This window comes from Aptenodytes patagonicus, chromosome 14 (genome assembly GCF_965638725.1).
Source record: "Aptenodytes patagonicus chromosome 14, bAptPat1.pri.cur, whole genome shotgun sequence".
Taxonomy (NCBI): Eukaryota; Metazoa; Chordata; class Aves; order Sphenisciformes; family Spheniscidae; genus Aptenodytes; species Aptenodytes patagonicus.
In genome coordinates, this window is record NC_134962.1 from 11,546,564 (window position 1) to 11,565,116 (window position 18,553).

Consider the following 18,553-nt stretch of genomic DNA (forward strand, 5'->3'; position numbering starts at 1 on the left):
CTACCCCAACCATTTGTACCAATTAATTATGCATCAGGTGCAGGTGCATGCAGGCACACAAGCTGGCTATATGTGGAGCTACCCAGTTTGGGAACACAGCAGCAGTAACCATGGGCACAGCTGAGGTGTACAGCCTGGCCATGCCTCGAAACGTTTCCTAAATCCCATGTTGCTGCCTCAGATTGTGTGGAGCAGCAAAGAGCCGCAGCTCCTGGTGAGCATCAAGGGAGTAGAGGGGAGGAAAAGGCCAGGCAGCACCAGAGGTGATGTGAAGGCAGGAGCCCTCCCAGACAGGCCATAGGGGAAAAGTTGACACGGCCAAAATGTTCCCTGGTGGCACCTGTAATGGCACCAGGAGTAGAAAACCCCAGAGGGGACTATTCCCCTTCGTACTCGCCCTCGGCCAGAGCGCAAAGGGAATTAAGTAGGTTCTGGTTCCTCCTGGGTGCAGTCTTCAGAGGCTCAGCCCTCTGAAATTAACAGCTGCTATTTTCATCCTCCATCTCTAGCAGTCTGTTTCTGAGAACAAACCATGTTATGTAATGAATATGTAATGAATACCATTACTATTAATTGCTTTAGCTGGTGTTAGGAGGCTCCAGATTTCATCCCACATACAGCATTCATCCTGAAACACATCTGCTACAAGTCTTCTGAACAAAGCAGAATTATCTAAATCCTTTAAAGGTGCCTGTCCATTAACCCGGATTCAGGCAACAAATCTCTGACCCACAGTGCTCTCAGAAACCCATCAGCTTTTTGAGTACCACCCTGAAGAAGAAATGACCCAGCTACTGACTCCAGAGAACTCAAGATCCCCAAATATTAAAGAAAACAAGTCTTTTCCCAACTACTTTGGAAATATGAGGATATCTGTAAGAACCTGTCTAAAATATGCAGAACATTGTTATTTGTGTAGCAAGCTGTTTGACCTAAAACACTTTTCTTTGGATCTTGGTGTGAACTGTGAACAGGCGCTTTAAAAAAAAAAAAAAGTCAGTAAGATATCAGAAATGCTTCCTATCCTACTTCTCAAATTATACCTACACTGAAATGCAAAGGCAAAAATTCTTCCATAAACTCAGCTATAAAGTCCCTTTTCCTCTGTATCATGAGGTTTCCAACTGAGTAAACGTGTTGGCCCCAGAGTTCTATACCAGCTGCTGTCCCCACATTTGGTGCAGTATGTGTATGCATGTCCCTGTGGGCTAAGAGGATAGAATATGCATGTTCTGGGTTAACATTAACTACAGTTTGTATTGTTTGTGTGCCTAGAGCAATGTATGAAGCACATTGTATAAATCAGGAAGTTACACAAATGTAAAACATATTTTTAATGTGCTTTCAAAAATCCAAACCTTCAGGCAATAACAACAATATAGGCATCAATAAAAGCAAAGCCTCGTGAAACAGCCTTACTGACTTCCCCAACCACTGCTGAACAGTTCCCTTTGACGCACCTTCAACAAGCCTTGTGCAGCTTGCTGGATCCTCTGATGGGGTTTCTAGGTTCCTTTCAGAGAGCATCCCACAGCCTTGCCGGCGGACTTGATGGTCCATTTAATTTGCCTCGCATTCATCTCCACAAATAATCTTTTAGTCGTCTACATCCATCAATGCCCACCCCTCCTTCACGTGTGCATTCTCAGAACACTCATCCTTCTGCACCTTTTAGGTTAGTCCTTACGAGAGCCTTGGTAGGCAACCACAGTCAAAGCAGCAAATGACAAATGCAGGAAACAAATTAAACATGCCCCGTTGCCCACCTAAGCAACATCTGTTTAAAAAATCTCTTATTTCCCCAATCTAATAAGACATGCCTGGAGACATTCATACTTAGAAGACTATGCATCCACATCTGGCAACAACCAAGAGGCTCGGGACAGAGCAAGGCTTTAGAGCAACCCAAGGTACTTGCTGCTTTCTATTAGCCATCTCCTGATTCAAAGCTAATGACATAAAGCAGAAGGGCCCAAAGACAAGGAAAGGCAGCACCGTTGAAGATGGGTAGTACCAGAGCACTTTTACCAGAGATGATTCAGCTGGCACGGGGCAAGTTCAGCTACAGCACCACACGCAAAGCCTTGCACTACTGGCTTTCTGTGAGTGGGTGGTTTTCTAGTATTCCTGATTGTTTTTACAGCTATGACACGTGGATATTCTTATTTAAAAAAAAAAGAAAAAATTTATAATGGAGAAACTCTGGAAAACAAGGAGACAGGAACAGATGACAAGAACCCTTCGTTCCTCCCTCCTCTTCCAGACAGAGATGCACAACGACTCCTGCATCTCACAAACCATCTCCCATTATTCTGGAGAAAGGTTTTCTCCTCCAGCCTCTTTTTGCCAGACGTTTCCCTTGAACAGAAGAGAAAGAACCTGTTTGACCAAAAGGCAAGCTCCCAAACCACTGCAGCCAGAGTCAAGACTGAAACAGGGTAAGAGACTGGCACAAGCACCAGAGATGCCATCAGAAATGGGACGTAGGTTCCTAAATCACTCACTTAAACCCTTTAGCCAAACTTCACCCATAGTCAGCACATTACAAGAATACAGTGTTTTAACCCCCTCAGTTGGGAGAGAAGGGCGGATCAGAAGTAGCATACCTGGAAAGGGCCAGCATAGAGAGGAAATAAATAATCTGCACTGCTCATCTGTGGACTGAAAACATTTCACAAGCAACAGTCACCCACTAGCAACCCTCCCTGGTCAGTGTGGAGCATCGCATAGGGGCTGTGCCTCCTCCCTTACCTGAAATCTTGTGCTTCAACACCTTTGCAAATCAAGAAGGTAAATGATATGCGTCTATGTGGGTGTTGCCTGGCAAAACCATTTGTCATCATTTAATGGTTAGCAGTATCTGGAACAAGTAAGAGTAGTATCGATATTTTCCGCAGTGTCACCCGATTTATTCCCCGCACCTTTTCATTAAGCGGTAAACGACAAAGGTTAAGCAGCCAGTCAAGTCTGCAGTGCAACACACAGCTGAAGAGCAGATTCTGCTTCAGAATGACCTTGGGAAGAAGAAATTTTTTGCTCAAATATCCAGGATGAAGATACACAGCACCTCACAGACGCCAAGAACCAGAAGGGACCAGCAGACACTTTGCCAAGTTCTCTGTGTTGACAGGCACTTAGATTTTTGCTCTGTTCAGCCAAACAATTTACGTTTGGCTAAAAAATACCTTCTAAAAAGCTATCCACTCTGGATTTGAAGATATCGAGAGATGAAGAATCTGCCATTTGCCTATACAGTTTATTTTACTACCTGACATTTAGAGATGTGACTTAAGTTTGTCTGGTTTCAGCTTTCACCCATCCGTTTTTTTAATGCCCTTCTCCAACACGATGGCTGCTTCGTGTTCTCGCTATAAAGACTCTTCTGCGGCGTAATCAAGTCATCTCTCAATCTTTTTTCACAAGTTAAACAGACTGAGCTCTTTATGTTTCTCATGCTCTGGCATTTTTTTTTTTGCTCCTGCCCTTGAAACTTTTTAATGACCTCCCCAGGTTTTAAATGCCCTTTTGAGAACACGCACAGAGTTTTAGTGTTCTAAAACTAAAGAGAACTGCGTTTAGTTCTCTTTAGAGAACTGCGTTTTAGTGCAAAAACATGTACAGAGGTAAAAATCAGCTTGTACTCTCATCTTCACTGCTTCTGCTTGCATCTCCCAAGACCACAGTAAGGTCTTGGTATAGCATCACACCTCACCTGTGCAGTCCCTGCCTGTCCTGCTGGTACGACCTTGTAGAACATTATATTAAGAAATATGTAAGAAAACATTTTATTTGAAGAAAAAGAGCAAAAAGTCCAGACAGCTCTATACAACTCTCCCACCCTCAATACTATTTACTACCCTTCTAATGTGCATATCGCCTGTGAATTTAGTGAGGTTTAAACTCATGCTTGCTCCAAATGCTGAATAGCACCAGGCCTTCAAAAGAGCCTCCTGCCTTTGAGGCTTTCCCTTGACAACTGCTTTTTGAAATGTGAAGTAAGTTTTTAATCTATTTATCACTATCACATTTTTTAGGGTCATGCTGTTCTAGGACAAAACCCTTACACACTTACCACATTTATCCAGATACCTGCTTCTACTAAAACTCGGAGAAACAAAATGCCTGACAAGACCCATTTTCCCTAAATCCTTCTTGACTGGTATTAATTATATTCCATCATTTTGTTCTTTATTAATTGGATCTCATTATCAAGTTTCCCCTAATTCTGTCTGTGAGTGACATCAGACCAACTAACCAAAAGTACCCTCCAGACAACCCAGTAATGGACAAAAAGGAGTAAGGTGACCGTGCAGGTGCCCTGCATAGCACAGAGCATCCTTTGGAGAGTTCCCTTCCTTAAATATATTTTCAGCTGTCAACTGCATCGAGAGGCCGCCCTTCTCAAGGATGACGCCACTCCTGTAGCACAACTGCCTGCCACCAAGAACTGTATTTGCCTTAAATCTTGGGGGTGGGAAAAATAAGAGCGGCATTGTCCCCTTCTCTCCCCCAAGGAAAGAGTCACCATTTCTCACGTCCTCTTCTATGTCAGTCTAACACACGACTCTTCGAAGCCCTTCCTCTCCGCTACTGACAGGTCTCTCCATGCTCAGAGGCCGTCAAGTCTTGAAAAATCCATGCAAGTTCTGCAATAGCTCATCACAAGGTCATGATTATATAATTATTACTCCTACACAGAATTACTCTAGATGTTTATTGAGTTGATGTTTCTGAGGGACAAAGCGTGTCCCTTTCACTGTTATCCTTACGCTACCTCCTCTCTCGTCACTTCCTTTTCCCCCACCCAGGTACTTGGTACCTTCCTTCTCTTTTCCTTTTTGTTTTCAATTTTCTCCTCCATGTTTGCTCAGTTTGCTGGATGCCACCCACACAACGAGAAACCAACGTGATGCATGTGCTGTGGACCCTCCCATACTTTAGAATTAATTAATATTGATTTAACCCTGAGATTAGGAATTGACTGAATTTCAACTTGATCAGCTTTGCTCCTAAATTAACCAACTGCTTCCAAGCACAAAACATGTTGGTACCCAAAGCACATGGCCAGGCAGCACCAACACAGGCCACCGCATACACACCAAGGGTCCGGCAAAACAGCCTGGTTAGCTTTTTTCTTTCCCAAACTTCACCTGGGGGTGCAAGGTGGAAAGGAAAGGCAATCAGTTGGACGCTTGCTTTCAGGCTGCATTTGTTCCTACTGCAAAGCTCTGGACAAAATAACATTTTGTGTTTTCCAGGAAAGACTAGTCCAAGCCTGAGTGAAGAGACTGCATTTCTATTGCTTTTCTTACCCAAGCCAAGCAGCACGCATCGATTTGCATCCACACATGCTGCAGGGTATCGACCTGGCACGCACTGCTCTCTGGCTTCACACCTGGGTTCCTCAGCAAGTGAATTACCTGCTTTGCTCCAAAATGAGACCCAGGTACAAACCAGCACTTATGAAGCATGGAGAACTGACAACCCCAGCAGGGGAAACAGAAAAACCCATCTGACAGAGTCGATGCAGCCTTCGGAGCATGTTGCAGATCATGTAGAAGCAGAGATAAGCAGAGATGAGGAGGATGAACATCTGCGACAGCAGAACGCATCTGCAGTCAGCATCCAGGGGTACCAGGGGCGCGTGGCCAGGTGGGACAGGACCTGACTGCCTGCAAAGGAGATATGCCCCGAGCTATGCAGCAGTTTATGCCAAATCTGCCTGCTCTGTCCTTGGCTCAAACGTGGTCTTGCAAGCCCTTTCATTTCCCACAACCACAAACTTCACTCTTAAGGTCAAAAACAGAGAGTTGATTCTTGCTTTCTTCTCCATGAAGATCTGCCCCAGCGAAAAGATGATGCACGTCAGTTTGGGGCTGAAAATGAAGAAGGGAAGAACACCAAGCAGCCATCTGGCTATTATCACCTGCTGAGATTAGGAAGAAGGTCCCCAAGTCCAACAACTGGTCTTTGGCATGTCTGTGAACAAAAAGCAGCAGTGGGAGTCTCAGCTCCGCACCCTGTGAGACTGCTGAAGCACTGACCATTTTACCTACTACTTATTTTCAAATACTCTGAGAAAAGACCCAACACGTTAGCTTCTCCGCTTCAAACTTTGTCACTGTGTTGTTGTTCCTAATGGGTTTAAAAATAAAAGATTGTTTTCTGTGTAGTCAGATGCTGAATCCCTACAGACATGTGCTAAGATTCGTGTGCCATGAATCAATTCTGAGAGGAATAAAAGAATTCCATTGCTCAGCTTCAAAGGGAAAAAAGAAAAGTCTGCCCACAGCCTTGCATGAATATCCAACACCTGCGACAGCCTGGCACATGCTGAGCAGAGCGGCTGTCGGGGTGGGCATCACAGGCCCTTTTACATCGGCATCCGTGTTCGGAGCGAGCCATGCCGCTCTCCTAAGGGGATGCTACTGCTGAGGAAAAAAAAAAATATATATAAATACTGGATTGTCACTTCAGAATGCAGTTTAATACGATGAACTCAATCTCATCATGCCTGGCAAGCTTCGACATCCTGCCAAGTATTCTCTACATCGACATCCTAATGGAGTGTGAATTATGAGCACCTGAAGAGAGGCAGTTTGTACTGTGCTCCAGAACACACCAGACTATCATCACAGCCTGAATAATCCACCAGAAATGACAGAAAATGGCTGGGGATAAGCAGGGGCACTAATCGGGCTCTTTGCTTTGTTCCCCTTGTCCTAGTTTCAGACACTAATAAAATCACACCCTTTCTTTCCAAATTAAACAGAAAATCTTCTATGGGATGGAAAAAAAAATATTTCAACATGTTAATTCTTAATCTGTGCAGATTAAGTACATCCACAGGGTTGGGAAAGGTCAGTCAACTCTTCTTGGGAGAGCCAAAAAATAGTAAAATTAGCAACTATTTGTACTGCTGTGACAGCTACAGACCCCAGCTGAATGCAGAGCAGGGCCAGGACACCCTACCTGCACGGGCAGCCTATGGAGATGCCAGCGAGACACCTCCTCCGAACTCCCACCCGTAGCATAGACACCAACATGTCCCACTGCTCCCAGGCCACTATGGTATTTTAGCACAAAAAAAAAGCTTTCTCTCATCCTAGCATTCGACCCTGCCTTTCCTCGCCCACACCGACAGGCAGTGGTCGCACCCGTGCCCAGATGTGTGCACATCAAACCAACTCCCCCTGAACCCGTATTTTTTCCTTCTTCCTCCTCAACATTAAAAGAGGACCAAAAATAATAAAAATAATCCTGTGAATGAAGTAGGCACCTGGCAGCAGTCTCAGAGGCTGCCGTCCCTTCTTTACCTACTGAGCTTGAGATGCGCAACAGAAAACTTCCTCTGGCCCGCAGAAGGGCGACTCATTACGTAGCTGTGCACAGCACGGGAGCCCTGCGAGTCTTCATAAAGCAACAGCCCTATTTTCAAAGCCTAACAGTAGCTCAATTTAGGTAGGACAAAGCTAACCTCCTTCCTGTAAATGCTAAAAACGGAACACAGATCTGACACTCCCCTGCACAGCCTGTCCTTCCCTCCCACCGCCCCAGCGAGACCACCCTGGGAGAAGAGCGTTTCGCCCTCTATACCTCACCCACCCCGCCGGTGTGGGCAGGGGAAGCACCAAACCCCACACATCAGTTTTGAGGCTTGCCTGTAGTTCCTAACAACCCCGCAACCCAGCCCAGAGCCCCAACGCCTCAGCCACTTTAAAGCAGCAAGTGTCTTCTCCTCCAAGCTGGTCTGAGCTGCAGTTTGTTTTAAATCCAGCTATGTCTGTATTTAAGCAGGTCTCCACCCCCAGCAAGACGTTCTCGCCTCTTGTAGGTTGGGTGGAGCACGGGTAAAGCATTGATTTTGATTCCTACCTTCATGGCGAGATCCATTTTCATATTTTAAACTAGGAAAGTGTGATATATTTTTTCTGCTCCTTCTGAGGTTAAAACCAAATAGTTACCATGAAACTATTATTAATTTTGCCCTTTTTGATAATTCATCTATATAAAAAAATTAAGTGGCCAAAATTTTCATTTAAAAACGTCTAAAGAAGTAGTTCTGCAACTAACATGTAGCCAGGAAAATTACTTTGAGATTTTTTCTTTCACTGACAAAAGAGAGAAAGCTAACAAACCAAAAGGTAAACATGTATATTCCACTCTCAATGACTTTTAAACAGATTTTTTGACTACCATAAAAAACTGTTTAGCTTTTCACCCCAAAAAAGTTACAGTACCATAACACTAACAAAAACGTTCGTTTCTTTCAGGGTATTTCATGGGAACTACTTTGCAGCTAGATCCAACTCGTCAGAATTCTTTCCATGTCTCTATTTTGTTTCCAGCAGCAGGATCCAAATAGCTTCATCTGATGGCTGCTTCTGCATTTTTATTTTTGTAAGAAAATGGAACACGCTGCCCCCTTCTCTTTCCCCAATCTGCCATGCATTGCAGGAGAGTCTGATTAAATGAAATGTCCATATGCATACAGAAAATTCACTGCTGTAATATTTCTTCAGCAGCCTAGCAAGGAAACCCGAACACTGCCCCGTCTGCAGGCCCAGGTCTCTAGGGACAGACAAACACGGGACCGCTGATACTGCACTGGTCATCCCTGGAAGAGCTGCATGTCTGGGACAGACGCGTCCCAGGCCTTTCTCCATCTTCTGCTTCTTTTGTGCTTGGGCAAGGGCTGATGGCTTAAAAAAAAAATTCTTACTATGATATTTATAATGCAATAAACCACAGATATATACACACACACACATTCTGATTGCACAGCAATGAGGGGATCCAATCCTCCCACTTCTTGGATTTTGTGGTTTAAGCCTCACTAGGAGTTTAACTCCCCCTCTTTGACATTTGCCCACCCGGGAGGCCCCAGGGGTCTGCTATCTGAGTATGTGCCAAGCCAAGGAAAGTTTAGCTGATGGGCTCAGAGAACAGGTACATTTGGCACAGCCACAGGCAATTAATAACAATAAATAACTGATTTTATTTAAACTACTACATTGTAGTATTTATTCCCTAGAAAGCTGGGGGAAATGTCAGACATAGAACCAAAAACCAGCAGCGCTTTAAGACAAAATGTTCTCAGTTCAAAACTCTTAAAACTTTGCCAACTATGAAGATCTGAGCATCAGGAAAACATGAGAAGCCGAAAGGTGGGTGGCTAGTTTGTCTGCCAGGGCCATCCCAGGGCTTGCTTCTTGTTATTTCACAAGGAGGACCAGAGGTGGAGGTGGTTTGCGTCCCTGTGGCTGGAAGTCCTCCAGCTGACCAACATAAGCTATGAAGGCCAGGTCAGGATCTCTACTTAGTTACAAGTGAGTTGAACCAGAGCACTGTGTCCTAATTCTGCCTTCCATCTCACACTATTAATAACTCTGAGGATGTTGCTTAAGTCCAGGATCTAAAATATGAGTAAGCCAGAGCTGCAGAAAACCTCTCAGTTTAGAAGAGAATCACAAAAATGAGGTGACTTCACGGAAATAAAGCAGCTAGAAAGCGTCATTGTAAGAGAAGGATGGCATGAGATGAAAGAGCTGCCCTGCCTCCACTTCGCTAAGCCAGGAAGCTTTGCACAAGGCTGTTCTGCTCTTCCTGAGCCCGCTGAACCTGCCTGCTTGCTAACTATGCCTCCTGGAAGGGCCCAGCGTCCTGCTCTTCACCCAGTAACTCTTGGGAAGAAAGCAGTGGGCAAAATAACTTAAGCAGCCTGTTTGCAAGCTGTGTTTTCCTGTTGTAGGAGATGCCTCTGAGGTCCCGAGCCTCTTGAAGCAACCAAAGCTTCTCGGAGAAGCTGACACACCTTTCCACGCAGGGGATTTATAATGCTCAGCTCCAGGGTTTTGTTTTCACTCAGAGCGCTACTTTTAAGCTGAGATTATACATCAGACCTTTTCTTCTGGGACCACTAATTTGGGTCTCTCTCTCTACCCAGAGCCATCACAGCATCTTCATATCTTCTACCTCTCCACCAAATTTGGCCGAAACTGGAAAGCATGCGCTACATTTATAGGAATGATGGAGAGAGGGCGAGGACAGGCCTCTGCCTTATTTATTGAAGAAGTAATTGCCTCCCTCAAATTCACAGCTAGAGCAAGTAAAGTTTAGTTTTGGTACAGATAAAACTCAGGGGGAAAGAGCTGACAAGGCCAGATTTATTAACAAGATTTTTCCCTTTTCTTCTGTCCCACTGATGCTCTTTTAGGAGTGAGTGGCTTTGTCAAGACCATGTGTGTGTGAACACAAAGAGCGAGCAACAGTCTTGGCACAGTGAATGAGTCATGCAACCTTTTGTTCATTCGTTATAAACACAATTAAAAACACAGCCACATTTCTTTAACAGGCATGAAGCCACAGAACCCTGGAGTCATTCATAAACTAGAATCATGGTGCAGAATTGTGCTTAGAATACCATTTGATTTGTGTTTAGCTTGGGTTGTAATTACTTCATCATATTTTCCTTGAGGAAATGAATGATCAAATTCACAAGGAGTTGACTTTTAATTATATACACTGCTTAATAACTTGCGTCCATTTGGAAGAATTAATTGATCCACTGTGGAAGCAGAGAGGGGCAGACGATGGTCTGGTTTCCAGACAAGTCAAACAATTTCAGGCATTCACCTTCTAATTCCAGGCAGTTTCACCAGATGATACAACTATCTGTGTCAGCCTTCACCAAAGGTGCTTTCATGTAATACCTGTAGCAAATGCTAAAGGAAGCCAGCAAGCCAGCACATTTTTCCCCTCTAATTCTACACATTGCTTTGACTCGCACAGACATCCTTTGACAGATCCACGGCCATGCAGTGCCTGTTCTGCCGGGCAACTACCGCATCCCACCATAGGTGCGCTAAAGGGAAGCATTTTCTTTCCAAGCGGTACAAAGAAGAGCACAAAGACCTCCACTCGCAGCACGCCTACGATGCCGAAGCAGCGAGCACGGAGGGTGGCTGTGTTTCCTGAAAGCCTGGGGAAGAGCCCAGCGCTTTCTGGCAGGCGGAGAGGGGATCTGGCACAGCAGCAGCCCAACTTGCTCACTGGCTCTTCCAACCCACGAACGAGAGCTCTGCTCTTGCAAATGGATCCACTGCGCTCGTACCAGTTCTCTCGTATGGATCCCTTGTCAGGATCTGGGATCACTTTAATACGGCCCAAGTGCCTGGTTCTGCTGGGATGGAGTGAACGGAGAGCACCCTGCCCTTCATGACCGTGATAATTTGGCTGCAGGCATCTCTGGACAGCTGGAAGAGAGGGTCAGTCAGGCTTTGATGCTCAGAAGCAGGACAGGACCAGCCATCATGCTGCTGCGGTACCTTACAATATAAAGTGATTCATGGTGACTAAGAAATCGAAGTGGTCAAAACACTGGGTTTCATCACATAGCAAACAGCCCTGCCAATCATACGTCATAGGTATCCTCAACTGGTGACAAGTCAAGCCATTAAACACAGAAAACACCATCCAATACCAAAAACAGAGGCGCTGAAATTTAACTAGCAGCCTCCCAACAAAAACAAACAAAAAACCCCCCACATTCAAGAAAAATTTTCACAGCCCAAACCCTGAAGAGATGCATGCAGACTCTCATCTGAGTGATAAACTCTCCCACAGATGAACATGGCAGACACATAACTGCCTCCTACATCTGTCTCCTGCATGCACAAAAACAGCACTCTCATATAAAACCACCCCAAATTATTTGAAATCCATTGGGAAATTCAGTTCACCATTTGTCTAAGCAGAGTATTGAGCTTCCAATAGAGGAAAAAAAGCCCTTTGGCCAGAGCTGGAAAAGAGACGTAACATCTTCATCTCTGCTGAAAGATACTGGAGAATGTGGGAAACCAACCAAAATATCATGCCTGTCTGAAGATCACTGAGGATTAGAGAAAAAAAAAGCCATCAATGGAGCAGATTAATACGTTTTAGAAACAATACCAAGATCTAGTTTTCTCAATTACCAACCATTAGATGCTGGAAAAATCGGTCCTTTGTCAAGAAGAGACACACTACAGTGTTCAATATTGTATTGAATGGAATTTGTGTTAATCACTCATTGTATAAAACGGTCACACACCAGCCCAGCTTCATGAGAAGCGGATGGCTCTTTGTAGCATGGCTACCCCATGACATGTACATGGAAGCAAGTTCACCAAAATCCCATTATTTTTGCCAAATATTTCTAAATACATTTTGTAGAAGGAGCAGGGATGAACAAAATGCTTTAGAGCACCTTGGTGATTTCTCTCTCTCTCTCCTACGACAGCAGAAAAGAGAACAGATGAAGAAGAAATAAAAGAGAAGTACGGACTTGTGATATAGGCAGTGTCAGTCTTGCAGACAACGCTGCCAGTTCAGGAAGATCAAACATGCATTACGGAGCAATGTGTATCTTTATTTAGGAGTGGAAAAAATAGTTTTAACATAACTAACAAAAAAAATGTTTGATGGGAACCTCTTTATAAGATGTGCAGGCAACGACTGACCAACAGCAATGAAACAAGGTCAGAAGAGGACACTGCATTAACCTTGCTTATGAAGCACCGGCGTCTGCATAACTTGCTTCTTTCTTATACTTGCAGTTAACTTTTACATTTCTATTCTCATACTTAAAGACCGGGCTGACATAAGAAGGCCTTGGGATTTCTTGAGACGGTACTGGCAAGGTCAGAGAAGTTCATTTCAGACGCAGCACAACCCTCTTCCATCACCAACTGCACTCCGAGCGCTCCATTTCACTCCGCTTTGTACAATAACTGTGCTAGTGACCTGCATGCGTACAGCCACCTGCTCCACGTTACGAGTACGAGGGTGGAACTGTGCCATCAGGCTCCAGCCTTCACATTTATTTCAACTACCACAGAAACAAACATAAGGAGGTGGGACACACAATTTTGAAAGCAAACTTCAGAGAGAGACCCTCAGTCCCAACCCATTCACAGTCCCCCATCACAAGTCACAATCACAAAGCAAGCTCAGGAGAGAAATAACATCCTTTCCTCCTCCTCCTGCCTGCAGAGCCACAAGTTCAGGGCTCCGTTTCCTTGGCAACAAAAAAGAGCATCACAACAGCCTCCTCGCTAGCAAATGGCATACGAAAATGTATCATTTTTTTCTCTCTGGTATCTTTTATCACTAGGGAATAAGCCTGAACTCAGAGCTCACCACTCAGCAAAGATGGAAATAGATATCCATTATTGCTATTTAAAATGTAAGTATCTTTGGAGCCTTTAAGCTTGTCCAGAGATAGGCAGCGACTAAGGGATTTTAATTTATTAAGTTAAAAAAAAAAACACCACCTTGCTGAAGTTCACCTTTAAAGACAAATTATAGAACTTGAGGAGTTTGGGGAAAAAAATGCAGCTCATAAATTTAAGATCTGTATTTTAGATTCTGTTAATGTTCACTTTTGAAAAGCATTAGAAATGAAGATTACCAATTTAATAATGCAACACGGGAGGAATTATCCTCCTCCCCATATAAAAAGGTAATTTGTTCTTACCTATAAATTGACTTTCTATTACTGTCATTAAACCAGTGTAATGTGCTAAAATTAGGGTCTGCCCCACCACAGCTCTGTGGCAACCCACAGCCAAGAACTCATCATGCCAACAATTGAGAAGACATCCTAATGAGGCGAGAGGAGCAACAGACACTGCTCCCTGCCAAGGAGTGGATATCTCCTCGCTGCAGGACTTTATGGTGCTGCTGGACATTGACAAGGGTTCAAAAAGCAACTGGACAAAATTAATGACGAAAAAAATCAGGAACAGAGGAAGTCCCTAAGCCACGAGTCAGTGGAGGTTGGGCCAGCACCCTGAAGAAGCATCACAATAAATCTGGGCAGCTACTACTAGCAGGGATACGAGGCAGGCACTCATAAAAGAAGCCAAACTCACGGCTGGCAGAAGTGGGGCTCTCTGGGAAGAAACCATGCTTCTGCTTTCAGGTTTCACCATCTCCCATTTAGCTGTGCATTACACAGGGATGGTGGTAAACCCATACTGCTGTTGATCAGGAGGTCAGGCTGATGCCTTGTCCCAGCACTCATCTCCCTCACGGGTTTCCTCCATGGTGTCGGACTCTCTTACCATCTCCCCGACTTTCTCCAGACACCTTTGCAAACACAAAAACCTCTTATTCCTTCCCTTTTGCCACAACACAGAGAAGTGAGGTCACAGTCCTCAGACTGCAGTAGTCTCCCATTCACTTCCTAAGCTGCTTCCAAGTTTTCCTCCTCTATAGCTTGTGCAATAGGTTTACTGGATGTCCTGCGTGGTCTCCCTGCTCCATCTGTGCCCAGCCCACCAGGGCAGGCCCTATCCTCCCACAGAGCATCTGCTCCTCCCCTCTCACTCAACATGCTCATGTCTAACTCCACACGTGCCTGGACCATCAGGGATGATGCTGCAATGCCCACATGAGAACTCGCCTAGCAGCACCAGCATTAAAACCTATATTCAGTGGTCTCCTCAAACAGGCAACTACATACAAACAGCTCCATTGGAAAAGAGTTAAAATTGTACTGTAAGGTCTTTACTGTCCCATGTCCCACAGCTCTTCTTCCGTCTCTAAGTTAATGATGGGTTATGACACATTTCAATAATAGAAACCTCTTTGCCACTTCTCAGCACTGGCACCATTCCTCCCTTTCACCAGTAACGTACCTACGCAGCTACACATTAATTCTGTCATTTGCTTTTTTTTTTTCTTTTAAACCTGTTTCACCCCTACTTTATGCAGCAGGCATCCAGAAGACTTGCTCACATCTTAAGTTACTTCTAGAAGAAATCTGAGCAACTAGCACTGGGGAATGAGTTTATAGCACCTGCTGATGGTTCTTGCCCATCCTTTGCTCATGAATTGTCCTGAGTTTTAAAAGAAAATAAGCTGGTACTTGTTCAAGGTTACCAAAGAGTAACATTGGTCAGCGCACCCAGAAGGTGCTCTGTTCCTGAGCAAGCAGGTTGGCATGCCAGGCCAGCACAGCGCCTTCAAGCACTAATGGGCAGCTCTGACAAGATGTGCTCTTTGCTCCATGACAGGTCAGTTCTTAGACTCCTGGATGACTCTCACTAAGTGCAGCCATCAATATTTGCTTAAAAACTTCCTATTTACCCAACTATTCATTCGAAGAAGCTTAATGGTTGGAATAATGGCAGCAAATGAACACAAAGGGGACTTGTGATAACCAAAGCGAATCCATTTGCAAGTCTGACACATGCACAGAAAGCACTTTGCAGTCTCCACCGAAGCCTGGCTTTAGTCTCACTGCTGAAGCAGTTTCTAGGTCATAACGTGTGCAGATGTTTGGAGGTCTGTGCTTTGTCCTTGGCCTAATTTGGAGAAAGACATTATTGTTTTGCTTCTGCTCTGACTGCACATTTCAATCAGAGTAAACCATAAGGCTACACTTGACTTTGAAGTCACTACTAAATTTTAGTCCTCTGGATCCATGAATGACTAGTACATCTTTCTGGTATCCTGTAAGCTGTACTCCTTCTCAAAGTGTCCTCCTGTTGTATCCCTTCTCCTCAGAAATTTCACTTTACCAAGCATGAGTTAGCCCTTCTGAATGTTACACAGTATTTGTCTTTTTCATGTATTTTCTGCTACAGATATGTGACTTTTCCCCCTGTATTTTACTGTTGTATGAAACAGCTTTCCTTTCAACAGCCCCCCCTCCTTTGCACAGCTGCTTAATGAATTCAAAGTGTGACATTTTGTTTTCCACAGTGAGGTATAAGAAAAGCTGTAAACCATCACTGTGAGATGAACTAGAAAACACAGAAGGCAGCAAGCCCTTCCCACCAGTCAGCCACAGTTCTCTCAACAGCACCCACTATACATTGCAAGACTCAACTTGTACTCAACTAATCAACAAACTTCACTAAACAAATCAAAATGTCAACTTTAGGAAGTATATACAAGCTTCTATACACAATACAGTTTCACAAACCCCAAAGAGATTCTCTCCCTGTTTTTGATACTCGATGCGCTATCCCTACCTGGCCACTTGGATGCTTTGCTCAAACAACAGTTCCAGGACCCAAGTGGATTTAAAGCCTAGAAAGGCTTTCCAGAGCATTGCACAAATTCCTCTGATGTCGCCCACACAGGAGGCTACAAATTGGCACCAGTAGTTGTCAACATTTTGTTTTGATCTTCTGGCAAACAAATCCACCCTCTGAAATGTTTGCAGGATGCAGAGATAAAAAGCCATAATGAATAAAGACCAAAGAAGTTTGAAGGGTTTATTTTTACCAAGTAATCAATACCTTCTGGCAGTCTTCCTCCAGCTCTAATAATACCAGTGAGGACAGTAACCCTTGACAGGTTTTGTAAGCTGCTCTACAAACATTATCTAATTAACCATCACAATCCACTTCTGAAAAAAAGAAAGCATGATCTGAAGTTCTTCTACAGCAAGACAGAGGCAGAGGATGAGTGTTGGGAAGGGACACTGACGGACGAAACAAGGTTAGAGTTTAGGAGCGCCAGATCTTGCACGCCCAATCTACTAACCATGCTGTCCCTCCAGGACCAGCTACGGGGAAATGGTGTGTTGTTCACACAATATGTGCTCGCGTTTGCAGCCTGTGCTTAGCGCAACCCTTGGTTTCACTTTGCTGTGATAAAGCATTAGGACAGCTGTCCGAGCCAAGTCATTAATAAATCAAATGACAATAAAGCAGTTGGAGGGAGATGAATTATTGAACTCAAAGCAATTTAGTGCTCAGAGACAAAACTAAACTCCGTAAGCTGGGAGCTACTGAAGATGGAGTCTGATTTTCCACAGAACAGTTTTACTGACACGCTGTTGACTGCCAGTCCAGTCGAGGAAAGAGGTGTTTCCTTTTTTCATCTCATCTCTTCGTTAAGACACGGCAAGCAACGGCAGCAATCTTCTCAGTAAAGTACTATCCCTTTGCAATGACTTTGGATACTTTTATATGACCATTTCCCTGTCTTCATTCCACTGGAGCCAAGAGGTGGATCCATCCCTGAAGCACGAAGCAGTGGGCCATGCTGGGCTAGCATGAAGTGGTTGCAGAGCTGTATCACCCTGCTCTTGCAAAGGTGACGGTGTCATTGCCCTGGCACTCAGCCACAGCAGGGCATTTGTGGCATTTCTCTACTTTCCAAGTGTAGCCTTAACACTTGTGTACAGCTCCCTAACCAGGACACTGGAGTTCCTCCTTCTGATATGGCAGACCTGTCAGCTTGTTTTTACTTTATGCTGTCCACTTCCTAGAACATCTCAAATCAGCAGTGAATTTTCTCAAAATGGGGAGCGAAAGCCCACCTCTAACGCCGTGTGACCTCCTCTGTAGGTAAGCCAGGATATGGGAAGATAAAACTAGTAATAATTCACAAGTCTCACTGGACATCACTTGCTGATTAACTCCTGATGCCCAGCAGATGATGGGCAGATGACAGTAACCCATTTACTGATCTCTTCTCCATCTAAACTCAATTTATATGACTAGCCCTGCATAAGAGTCAGCTGAAATTTCTTATACACGATCTACTCCTTGGGATCTATTCTTCTCCTTTCACAGCTGGCTATTCCCATTAACTCCCACTGCAATGCAGCATGGGCATATGTATCCAGTAGAGAACTGAACTCTTCTAAATCCTACCTGCTAAAATCAAAAGCACCCTGCACAGACTGTCACACTACAATGGAAAGATTTTCCTATAGAAAGGATTATAAATAAAACAGCAGTTGCATTAAATAAAATCTTTTTTCTTTCACATTTGTGCCCAAACACAGAACTATATTCAAAGATCCCAGCTACAAAAGCAGTGTATAATATAAATCCATTTCTCATACAGCCATTTGTCCCACAGTGACAGAATATGTATCATACAGATACACTTTATATAGATGATTTTATCTTCGAAGATTAACAGATTCCTAATACACATCTCTAATAACTACTTCACTGACAAGATGGAAGTCACTGCAGACATGTTATTGAGAGCTAATTATTTACCGCAGCTTCAGATTATTTACACTTCACACCCCAGGCCTCTGACTCTGTGAAAGGTCTCGGAGGTCCACAGCCTCCAGGAGACTTTGCAGGATTCCCACCACGGCGAGCGAGGAGGGCTCAATCTGCCTACAGTCCCTCATGCCCTTCAGGAAGGCGTGCACTGGCTGCCTGCACACAAAATGACATCCCCCAACCTCGCATCACTTGCAGTTAAAGGCCGAATTAAAGGCTAAAGATGTTTAGCCTCTTGACAACATAGACAGATACTGGATCGGTGGGAATTGGCTCGTGAAGCACTCTTTAAAGCTCCGGGGGCTCTTTAGGCGTCTAAGTATCTTTGCAAATCCAGCCCTCGCTCTAAGCACGCAGCCCAAGAGCAGTAGTTTCCCTCTCTGCAGAGCAAAGATAACCTTTTCAACGGAGCTGCCTCTGGAAACAATACTTGTCTTGCCTCTTCTTCCACCCTCCCTAACTTCTGAACCTTTGAACTACACTGCACAGAGAGATCAGGTTTCAGAGGTAGCATATTTCCAAAGATT

The 18,553-nt window shown here is 44.3% G+C and overlaps 1 protein-coding gene across 1 annotated transcript in view; it reads right to left on the bottom strand.

The window, feature by feature from the left end:
- RIMS4 (regulating synaptic membrane exocytosis 4) overlaps window positions 1–18,553 on the bottom strand; it is a 60,705-nt gene that overhangs the window by 24,861 nt on the left and 17,291 nt on the right. The window lies entirely within an intron of this gene.